The 12,173-nt window shown below is 42.2% G+C and overlaps 2 protein-coding genes across 5 annotated transcripts in view; both read right to left on the bottom strand.

Moving 5' to 3' along the window:
- The window catches only part of hivep2a (HIVEP zinc finger 2a), a 125,273-nt gene extending 113,882 nt beyond the window's left edge, over positions 1–11,391 (bottom strand). For 3 of the 4 annotated variants that reach the window (XM_082506165.1, XM_082506162.1, XM_082506167.1), the window contains exon 1: positions 10,843–11,391. The gene's annotated coding sequence lies outside the window, so the exon portion shown is untranslated. Of the gene's footprint in view, positions 1–10,443; positions 10,492–10,842 lie in introns of those variants that run through there. The other variant, XM_082506163.1, reaches the window with a different exon arrangement.
- LOC309689823 (uncharacterized protein) overlaps positions 1–12,173 on the bottom strand; it is a gene marked incomplete at its 3' end in the record, with an annotated part of 43,822 nt that overhangs the window by 4,256 nt on the left and 27,393 nt on the right. The gene's annotated exons all lie outside the window — the stretch shown is intronic.

Genomic DNA, 12,173 nt, shown 5'->3' with positions numbered 1-12,173 from the left:
GACAGAGAGTTAAACATGACAATCAATATTTTTGTTCATCTTTGTCGATTAGGCTACACCCAGCAAAACCAGACATGTTATAAATAATCAAAATCTATGGGGGGCCTTAGAAATACTAAAAACGGCATTTGTATCACACTTGTCCTAAAAGGCCGGTCATCTGCGTTTGAGCAGTTAAAGCAATATTACTCTCTTTTTTTTTCATTAGATTTGGCAATTTTATATATGCAGCTTTTCCTTTCTGAACGGCTTCTTGGTCCACAAAAAACTGCCCTGGGGTTTTTTCAAAGATGACTGCCAAGTGGTGAGAAAAAAAGAGTAGAAATAATAATATTTCCCTTACAGCTCACTAATCTACAGCTCACCAATTAAAGCAGTTACACTGAGTCTATTTCATGCCTTTTAAACTGATGTGTAAAAATGATAAATTACTGTTTTAATTGGAGTATTGCTGAAGAGTACTTGGTAACCTTCAGTTGGTCGCCTAACAAACATCCAATGAAAATTATTTCCCTACAGCAAATAAGATTTTTAGTTTAGATAGATTAACTTTGTGGCAACAGTTTGGGGAAGGCCCTTTTCTGTTTCAGCATTACAATGGCTCCAGACATGAAGCCAGGTTCAAGAGGAAATGGTTTTCAAGTTTGGTGTGAAAACACTTGGCTGACATCAAGGCCATAAAACACTTTTGGGATGAACTGGAATGCGTGTTGTCAACCAGGTCTTTCATCCAGCAGCAGCGTTGTACTGAACCAGATTAAATCCCCGACTGAGGTGGGGAGAAGTTTATCCCAGGAGACCGACACCACACCTACCGCCAATTTAGAAACACCAGTTAACCTAACAAGCATGTCTTTGGACTGTAACAGGAAACTGGAGCACCCAGAGGAAACCCAGGCAGGCACATGCAAACTCAAAACAGAAATTTCTCAGCCATCTAGAAGGACAATTAATCTTCAGAAACAGTGGCCCCACATGAATCACAAGCCCCACTCTCCTTGATGAAAGTTCAGTGTTGCAGGGAATTATTACTTTCTGGCCGTCTCACCCTCAAAACACTCGGCAGCCTTGCTTTGGTATAGGATCATAACCAAAATACAACTAGTTGGCAACCAACTGAGTCAAGTGTCCAATTCCAAAGAGAGCCATCACAGACCAGACTCATCGGCACAGACTGACTCAGTCTGACTCCAGCGTGTTAACAGTTCTTCTGCATTTAGAAACTAGACAGCAGTTATTTTCAAAAACTCTTGCCCACAAGACTGACTGCAGTCCATCTGAGTTACACAAGGCACCCTGTGCAACTGCCTTGCGATCTATATGCAATCCAAAGATTTAAGGGAATCGGCAATGACTGATTTTTTCCTAGTTCTAAGGAGGTTTCTGTCCTATATTTCTTAATATCACTGAGCAAAGAGAGCAAAGGGTCTGCGCACTTATAAATTAATAAAAATGAGAAATAAGTCATTAAATATACTAAGGTGTCGTTTACCATAATTGGCAAGCCTGCCAGGTGAGTGCGTGGGAAACAAAAGTGCATTTGTGTTATTTCAGCAGTTACTGACAATTGAAAACTGTTCAGGTTTGAGGACGTCTCACATTTTCAGTCGTTTTTGAAGGTGAGAAAGTTATAAGACACTCTCGGCGCATGAATATCAGCGTAGAATTGAAATGGGTGTCAGCTAAAAACACACAGCAGCAATGCTTCTGTAATATCTTCAGAACAGCAGAGGTGACATGCTGATCCTGTGGTTTGTAATCATAAATTCCTAAAAACACGTCTTCAGTAGCTGAAGTCTCTGCTGCCATCTTAGAGGATTGGGAACATTTGACACTGCCATATCAAACCCCACAATGAATCCAGCAATAAGCAAATAAAAACACACGACATTCTGTCTTAGAGCTTCAGATCACTCATGTCATCTGTTTGTCATCTTGATTTTCGCTTTTCTTTTGTCACTTTTTTCTTTGGATGTGATGTTTTTCCATTGTTTTTTTTTTTTAAGCCCACTGGGGTTTCTGTTTAGTCTCACCTGCTGAGATTGGATTTTTTTTTCATCCCCAGATATTTTCTGAAGTGTTTTTATCTTTTGTATGGATATGCAAATCACTCACCCTAAACCTACAGTAGCAGCTGTCTCTGTGTTTTCACTGTGATAATATCAGACTGGGCAAACAAAGCCTGGGAACGGCACACCGATACCAGCTAGAGTGTTTAACGAAGTTTGTTCTTACAGATTTGCATTAACTTTTGATGAAAAACACAGGTTAGATTAAGCTGTAAAAGTAAATATCAATGCATAGTTCAATTATTATGATTTTTAAAAACCCAGACATTTGTGGTAGATCTTTTGTAATGAGCTTTAAGGGGGAAAAACCCTCATATGGATTACACATAATCAGTTTGCAATGTTTTTCTCATTCGAGTAATCATTTTTTAATCATTTTCATCATAATTTACCATTTAAAGTTTATCTGCTTACCCTAAATCTGTCCAACCTTCGTCACTTGGATTGACTACATTTCCCAAAATGCCTCTGGACACCCCCCAGAGAAAATGCCAGGGTTCAGCAGGGTTTTACCTACACTTGGACTCATCAGTGAAGTATGAAAGTGAGAGTTTCCCAGTGAGAGAAAGTGAGAAGTTTTTAATTGTGCAAACACTCATTGCAATGTATTCTGGTTCGGGTTTCGTTTCTGTGGGTGCAGATATTTAAATACTCCCGGTATGACTGCAGAGCGTCGGCACAAAATAGCGGCAGTAAATTCTGAGTGACTAACATCAGAAAGGGATGTATGTTGGTGTTTGAGATCACAGATTTTTAATCATTTTAAATCATATTATCATACTTAGACATCTAAGATTTAAAAAAAAATCAATACAAGCGAGCGTCTGGGTGTTAATGAAAGCAGGAGTTTGACTGTGTCATCTTACTTGTGAAGTAAGAAATAATTCCTACTACACTCATGATATGAAAGACTTGTATTTACTATTTACTGTTCACTGACCACTTTATTAGGTACACGTTGCTAGTACTGGATTACACACCCCTCTTGCCCCCTCGTGCTTTTCCCTTTTTTGGTGAGCTGGTGTGAACTGTAACCTCAATTTCCTGTTCTTAGCTAACAAGAGTGGCAGACAGTGTGGTCTTCTGCTGCTGTAGCCCATCTACAGTACTTCAAGCTTCAATTTGTAATGCATTCAGAGATGCTCTTGGTTATAACAAGTGGTTATTGTGGCCTTCTTGTCTGACCTCTGACATCTACGAGGCATTTACGACTGCTGTTCACTGGAGATAGTTGTGTGGGAAAATCCCTGTAAATCTGCAGTTTGATAGTAACAAAAAGTCACTTAAATCACCTTTCTTCCTTATTCTGATGCTTAGATTGAACTTCAGCTTGCAGGTTGTCTGGACCATGTCTACATGCCTAAGTACATTGAAAAGGGAGATGGCCTCAGAAAGGAGCTGAAACTGGTTGGGATGAAGTACAGGGCTGCAACAAGACTCGGTATAAACAGTCCAAGAATAAGAAGAAAGAGCAGCATATAGATCACCTTTAAATCTTTCCAAATGTCTCCAAAAACTGAGAAAATATGCCAGTAAAACTGCATATAAGTGTAAGGTGATCAAATTCTGTCTGATCACAAGTCCAAAGGCATCCAGTGTACAGTTATAGAAGACATGTTGGCAGAGAAGGTGTTGTATTTGATTTCAGGCCCTTATAGCATACAGTGTCATGACAGAAAACAGCAGCTTTTACAATGATATTCAAAATTATTCAACTATAGTTTAAGTTGTCAAATTGGCAGTGTAGAGTACAGTAAAGGAGAACAGGATGACGGTGGTGTCATCTGGGATTTCCTGATTACAAAACACTGATTTAGCTCCACTGTCTGATGCATAAATGCATGAAGTGAGACTAATTACAAGCTGCTGAGAAAGTAGGCCAGTTTGAGTAAAGGTCTCTCTTTCTCCTTCTCTCCATTTATTTCTGTAGCATCGCTATGTCCATTTGAAAAGCCGCAAACACACACACAAAAACACGCACAGCCCACAGCATGTTCAGCGCCTGACTTTGCGTAAAAAGAGATTAGATTTCAATATCAGCCTCTTTTCCCCCTCCCTCTACCTTTTTGTTTAAAAACCTGCAATATAACTGGCTGATATGGACCAATGGACAATAAAGAGTTCATCGCTGATTGGCTGAGGGACAACTAATGTCCCAGCACATGACATGCTCGCACACTGTTCTCCTTTTTCCCTTCTTTCTTCACCTCCTCCAGTCCTCCACTCCTCCACGTGTATAACGGTATGAAACTAAACCACTGTGGAACGATTTATCTGGTACACCCAGTCAACCACCTCATTAGGCTTTGTGTGTGCATATGTGTGGATGTGTCTTAATAATTCACCCGTCGCTGTCAGGACCTCGGTCACCAGAGCGCTCTCAGGTTCCTTTACAGCTCTCAGGTGATCGCACACACTCACACACACACAGGGAAAAATTGTGCAATTGCATTCAAAAGCAGCACAATGCAATGAGATAAACTTTATACGAGTTCAGTGTGCCGTTCGCTGAGCGCAGTGTTAGCGTGCTGTGGGTGCATTATGTTGCAAAGCAAATTGTGCACTTCTTTGTTAGTAATAATCCACTCTGAGGTGTCTCATACAATGGTAGTACAACAACAGAGTGAGTGAGGCAAAGGACAACAATATACAGAGTGGAACAAAGTTCCTATTGTCAAATCTTTTCTCATGGAGTGAAATCCAGCAAGGTTAAATGATATAATCTGAATATCAGCGGCTATTTTTTCACTGAACTATGACATGTGGAATGTATTTTTTGGCAGTAAAATATGAAATATGAGAACGAACTACTAGATGTAACCCTATTTGGTTCTCTTTCAACTTTTCAAACTGTTTATCAGTCAAAAATACAATATTTACTCTTTATATTAGGGTCTATAGGTTCATGTGCACGTGCATGCTTTTACCAGCGGATCAGTTCCGAATGAACACCCTGCACACCAGTGAGTCCCAGCTACAATGAAAGCTGTGTGCATCTGTATGTGTGAAGGGGTTATGTCTTCACACCATGCCATACATCTGCAGTCATTTCAAATTCTCCAGCTATGATGTGTGCACTGTGATAATTGACAGCAAATGCTAACCTAACACGTCTGCAGCGAACCGGCTGCAGCACAGTCAGCGGTGAGACAGACGAAGAGACAGGAGGAGAGGCAGAGCGCTGCAATAAGAAGTATGTGAAAAGAAAAATGGAGGTTGTCAAACAGACATTTGGAATTGAATTCTCTGAATTCTTGTGTTGAATTCCAACTATTCAAAGTAATTTAAGCCTTGCTATTGTTTTTTGAGCCAAACCGGACACCGTGAGTCCAAAGTTCCTGCTGCATGCATAAGACTTTCTGGACAGTGGCATCTTGCAGATAAATGTAATGTAATCAGATGAGGATTCTGGTCACAGCATGAATATATGTGTGGCCACATGACAGATAAGAAATATTTATTACATCTATGGCAAATCCAACAAGGAGACATGTTTGAAAGCCTTGAAGAAAACTGGACATTGAGTTTTTCAATTTGAATTTTGAAATAATGGTTAAGAGATCCTTTATTATTTGGCATAATTCTCCCACTATTTAAATTTAAAGCTGTAAAGAAGCTGTTGTGTAAGAGTAACAGTCTAAACGCTGTATTTTTAAACTCAGTATAAGCCCAAACTTTTGAGGTGTGGAGGTTTTTCAGAGGACTGTGACTTCTGTCTGCTAAACATTTGGTTTTCAGACTTTTTTGTTCTCCAGGCAGAACAAGAGAAAAGCCTATGTGAATAATAAAGTAGCCCCTCGCTTATCTGATCTGGTCTTCTTTGATTGTATTGTCATTCGCAGCCACTTTTGACAGCCCTTCAGTGGAATCTGGACCTATATCTTCTTATCAGACACTTCCACACATTGTTCTTCTGGTTCATATCCAGTGCTCTTTTGAAGCAGTTGAAGGGATGTTTAGTTTCACAAGTGCCTTTTGAGCTATATGCCATATGTTATCATTCAAGAGCCTCCACAATAGCTTTTGCAATACTGTCTATGGGTAATTTCTCCTTTAGGTGGTGGGTCACACTTGTGGTTAGTTGTAATTTGCCCCACAAAAGAAACAAGCTGTTTACCGTGTTTGCAAAGGCCTTTGATGAGCCATGCCATCACCTGGAAACTGCACAAGCAGCCTGGGTTTTTTCTGTGACAGAGGCTTTTTAGGGGAAATGAGTTAAAACAAAGGAGAGACGCAGTGAATTTGCAAGTCATTCATAATGTTTTTCGCAGTTATACTTCAACAATAATGTATGGATTTCACAAAATCCCACAACACCTCACAGAACACCAGTCATCCAGGAACCACGGCATGACGAAAAGTAGCACAATCAACTGCTTCACTGAGTCTGACTCAAATTCCCACATCAGGCACTGGTGACAACAGCCGAGCGGTTGAGCCCGTTCGGTGCAGCTCTACTCCGAGCTGCTTTCACAGCTCTTAACTCTTCTGTTCATTATCCAGTGAAAGTGTCGAGCGTGCACGATGCTGATTGTCAGCGTGTGAGGATGGCATGGGTAAATCTCCAGAGAATTCACAGTGAGCGCGTGTCATTTGTCCAACCTCCCGGACCTTCTAACCAGGCACCCCACTGCTGTAGTGAAAGAGTGTCTGAAGTGGACTACTTCCTGCTGTGTGCTGCACGTGAGAAACGGCATCTTTGATAGTAGTCCTGTGCTGATTCTAACAACAAACGGTCAGCAGTTTAAAGGCACTTCCCAGTCACACAGCAACAAGTTCCATTTGTGTCTTTTTGCTAGTTTGTGACTTAATTGTGATTTAACATCAAACAAGCAACAAGTGAAGAACGGTATCCACGGCGCTGTCTGCAACCTTTCCTCTCTCTTTCATTACTTGGTGGGAACATTTGATGGCACTTACACTACTGTTATCTTCACTTTACTTTCACTTGTCTGCTAAAATTAAAGGAGTGAAGAATAAATACATTACACAGTTTAAGTTTTCTTATCTTGTTTCTGTTACGTGTTATTTCATTAATAAATGTATTGATTTCTTCGTTACAATTCCTTCTCTGTTTTAGTCTAACTTTATGTTAAACAAGAAAAATATATATTTCCGTCCCTTTTTCTTGAAGTTAGAGTCAAAGAAGACTCAATATCAGTATCAGGCCTGAGAAGGTCAGAACAGTACATCACCAGACGTAATTTTAATGTCCTTGAATTTATACAGTGCTTTCCTAGTCTTACTGACCACTCAAAGCACTTTAAACAATTACATTTTTAGCCGTACATTCATACAGCACTTTATTCTACACACTTAAAGCACTTGATCTTATTCATCATCATCTTTGACCAACATCCGGGTCGCTTGTAACAACCTTGTTACAACTAAAGAATTTTTTCGTTTTTGGTGACTGATTGTGAATCGCTCACGATCATAACAAACTGGTCGACCTGAAGTTGAACAAGCAACAACCTCAAACTCAAGTTGGGAGGCAACTTTCAATCTGAAGGCAATCGCGCAGGTCACCTGGTGGAAAGCAACTTGTCGCCAAACATTCGCGGTCTGATTCAGACAGACTGTGATCACTCTTAGGCAGCTGGTTGTCACCACCATCCTGCAGCATTTGCATCACTATTTATGATATGATATGTTTTATAATCTCCTTTGGGAAATTCGCTGCGGACTTAACTGCTTCCCAGGAAACATCTTAGCAAAGAGTCAATAAACATTAAAATAAAATAAAAAATAAATGAATCGACAAATAAAGGAAAGTAGTCTATTTATAATCACAAACACAAACCACTCAACTTAAAGGCAACGAACACATATTGCACAGATAACTTCAAAAACTGTTATTTAAAATCTTTATTGAAGCTAAATGATTTTTTTAAATTCTTGGGTTGTAATTCCAGGACTCTATTTTGGGATTTATGGAGGAATTTCATAGTTTCATTTTCTAATCTTTGAGATCCTGGAAGTAGTTATCGTCAATTTCTGTTCAATGTGTATTTCTGTGTATGTCAACACCAACAGTGAATTGCTGTATCAACACAACCAGACTGCATGTAATTGACAACTTGACCCCAGTCAATTGCAAACTGATAGCAGATGAACTCTGTCTTATTTCCATGTTAACACATTAAAATTGCGTTGAAGAAGGCAACTGACTACAAGTGGTCACATGCCCAGTCCCATTCTTCAGAGCAACCGTTTCAAAGGCAATGAGATTACACGTTCATTGCACACAGTTGCCATAATTTTTGTTAGTGTCACCAACCACTGGTTGCCCTAGGGTGACTATAGCATAATGTACATCTCTTCAGGAAGGAACCAGAGTACCCAGAGGGAGCCCATGCAGTCACAGGGAGAATAACACTCTGAAGGCCCCACCCAGATGGGGTTCGAACTAGCAACTTTCTTGGAGTGAGGTGACTGTGCTACCCGCTGTTATTGTAGGTTGTTACATATGTAGCTTGTTGTTACATAAGCTCACACTGCTTCACCGACATAAATGACTTTCCAGACAGCTGCTGCTTAAATCTGGCATACTGATCCATGCAGGCAGCTGCCCTTGAGCCAACACCGCTGTTACGGCCAAGCCACCGGGCTATCCATAGGCTTAAGAATGGTGTGTCCCAAATGCTAACACAGCAACTTCTAAATTAAAATGCTCCTGAAACTGTGCCAGCCCTGGCACAAGCATGATATATGTCAAAAAAAATCTCCAAGACATTAAGCCAAGGACTGTTAGCACTTTATGAACCTTTTCAACTCCGCTGCGTGCTGCTTGTACAAGGGTAGCTTGCTGTATGTTGGGAAGACATAAGAGTTCCCACAAGGCCTAAGTAATAAATTAATTGAATGTTTAGTGCTGAAAGTCTTCTCACACCTCATGCATGTTCTCCATACGCCTGTCCTCCCTGGTAACAGTGTACTTGTGTGTGTGCGTGCCTGGATGCTTGCTCCTACGCAGTAGCTACACCGCGATGGCCATCTGAGGTGGCAGTAGGACAGATGGTACGTAGGTCGGCCTTCCCCCGTGCACGCTCTCAAACATCCATCCATCACTGACACGTGCACGCACAGAGTCAGCAGCATGTTCCCTGACAGCAGAATACATACTGTAATCATCTCTTCAGCTGCAGGCTACAAATGCCACCAACACCATGAGCACATTCAGGACTCACTTCTGTGGCTGCTTTTTCCTTCTGCAGCTTTGACTGGCGGAAAAGAGGCATTCATCTGCAGTTATTCTTGCCATATTTCTCATTATTTCACAGTCTCCAAAGCTTTTTACTGTTTCTATAAATAGCATGCGCATGGTGTCCATTGTAGTCTAAAATTAGCCACCATCCCTGAACAAAAAGATAATAAAAACACACAAATGCATTATTTATATAAAATTGTTATTGATTCCACTTTTGCAATTTGACTTTTACTTTTCATTAATTATGAATCTATAATTTCTTTCACTTTTGTTTTATACTTTTTTTTTAATCTTTCTTACAATTTATCATAAAATGTTACTTATTTGATAACTGCATGCTTTTGTAGAGAAGCTCTTTGTTTGAACTTTCTGTCACACATTAAACATCAAACAAATGCTCTGAGATCCACAAAGTCATATTGGCTGCAGCTTGGCTGCATGCTGCCCTTCAGCTGTTTCAAACCTGCACTTCAGACCTCACCCTGCCAATCATGTGCACTGCTGTGAGTGTCCTTGAGCAGGATCTTACCACCTGTTGCATGCAGTTGCGTTTGACCCTGATCTTTGACCTCTGACCTAATGGAACCCAGCCTGCAGAGATGACCACTACGAGATGATAATGTAAATCTTCTTTGGAAATGGAGACAGGCTAACATATTTTCCAGGAGAGTACAGAGGGAGAGGGAGAGAGGGAGTGAGAGCAGGAAGAGCGGCAGGGCCGAGCCGTTAGTCGCAGTCTCCCCGGCTGGGGCCCCTCTCTATACGGCAACACGTCATGGAACATTCCCGGAACCAGCCAGCGCACCACCCACCATCTCTCTCTCCCTCTCATACACAGACACATACACAGAGGAAACAAACGATGAGCATATGAGATAAAGTCACCCCCATCCGAAAAAGAAATGGCCAGTGTTCCCCTATTCGTTTTCGGCAAGCACAGTGTAAACCAACGCTTAGGTACTGTAGCAACAAGAGTCGTTTGTGACTCTCTGAGGAGTGTCACACTGATCATACTGTAGCAGCAACAAGGAAATACCAAAGAGTGCGCGGAGGTCACTGCTTCAACTCACTTTTGAACATTCCACGCGCGCTATAGAGTGATTAAAGAAGTCTCACATGAACGTCAGAGAGAACTGCAGGTGAAGGTCTATTAATCAAACCAACCTGCCGTGGGTTTGTGCTAAAAACAAATCAACCTTCGGACGCAAAAATCACACCAATCACACACCATCCGAGCTTCCACTTTCATCGCTTCCTATCCACCAACACGTACCCTCCCTCTCTTCCTCACTGTCTATCTCTTCCCCGGCCTTGCAACCAGCCTGGCCGGGCAGGCTACTGCAAATTCCTCAGGATATTACGCAACCTGGGTAATCTGCATGCAATGCAATGCGTGCCCGGGGTATTCCCCCAGCATAGCCTTGCCTTTATAAGCTAAGCAAAAGCTCAAGTGCCTTGAAAAGATGCCATAAATGTCCACCATGGCGCATAAAATCCCACTGTCACTGTGATGTGTGTGAGAATATGATCCGTAAGCTTTCGTTTTCCCCTCTCCGCTCTTACCTTCTGTCTGCGCTCCGGCTGCGCGTCTCCGTGCGAAAATGACAACAAGCAGCCCGGTGACAGCAGATCCGATTCCGGGCGAGCTTCGCTCGTCGCTCCGCTACAAACAGCCAGGGGGTGGTTGTTAGAAATCCACAACAATCGAGGGGGGAGCGCTGGAAACGCCGCAGAGAAGAAGCCGGCGAGGAAAAGTTGCGCGTAAAATTGGAAGGAATCCTCTGCGAGCGGATTTCTGCTGCCAGAGCTCCACTCCTGCAGTCAGACAGACAGTAAATGTGTGCGTCTGACTGTGTTGTGAGTGTGTATGTGTGCGTGTGTCAGGGTGAAATCAGGAGACACATACACACGCACACACACACTCATACGCACACGGGGGTTATTCCAAGCGCCACTTCCCAGAATAGCAGCATAGAGGAGAGTGAGAGTGAGAGAGACGGAGCGGCAGAGAGCGAGGAGAGAGGGCGTGTGTGTGTGTGAGTGTGTCCGCTTGCAGGCGCGCGTCCGTGCAAATGTGTGTGCCGCTGTGACGTCGTCGGATCCCCCAACGCGCAACCAGGGCAGAGGGAGGGGAGGGGAGGAGGAGCAGTGGCCGAGGAGGAGGCTCTGTCTGCCGGCAGAGAGAGAGCAGGATTCCCCGGTCACCTCTGGAGCGACCTGTCTGTCTGACTGCCTGCCTGTCTCCGTGCCTTCTTTTTGCTTGCACATCCATAGATATATAGTAAAACGGAACACATTCAAAAGCATTATTTGCAAATTGTACTTCAAAATCTAGCACATGTCGTCGTATTAAAAAAAATCAAATATTTCTATTGTTTACAGATGGCACGACCTTATTGAATTATAGATGTCCACAGATATTAATATTATATATGTGTTTGTTTTATTTCATCTTCTTACCTTCTCTTATGGGTTTACTACACAGCTGGATGCAGGGAACATGTCTTAATTCCCCATGGCAGAAAATTAACCCGTTCACCTCATTTCCCTCTTTCTCTAATACAGTGTGTGCATGCAGTCACTGCTGGAATGTTTAGGCTCCCGCATGTGCAGTGTATTGATTTGATTAAACGGATTGAGAATTATCGCTGGTAGCAGACACATATGGGCCTACCATGGGCTGTTTTTGACGCAGGGCATGGGATTAGCATGGACCAGATGTGGCCCAAATGTCTCACCTGACTTGACACTTGGCTGGACCCAGAACCAAGAGTATGAATGAGGGGCTGCATGTTTTGCCACTCCTCTACTTTCATTATTATGCATGTACCTTCTGGTTGAGGAACAGGATTGAAACCCTTAGTTTGAAGTTTTCACCTGCAGAACATGAAGCT

Source organism: Aulonocara stuartgranti, assembly GCF_965226115.1.
Source record: "Aulonocara stuartgranti genome assembly, chromosome: 15".
NCBI lineage: Eukaryota > Metazoa > Chordata > Actinopteri > Cichliformes > Cichlidae > Aulonocara > Aulonocara stuartgranti.
Note: the sequence above shows the minus strand (reverse complement) of the source record. Positions and strands in the feature narration are given on the sequence as shown.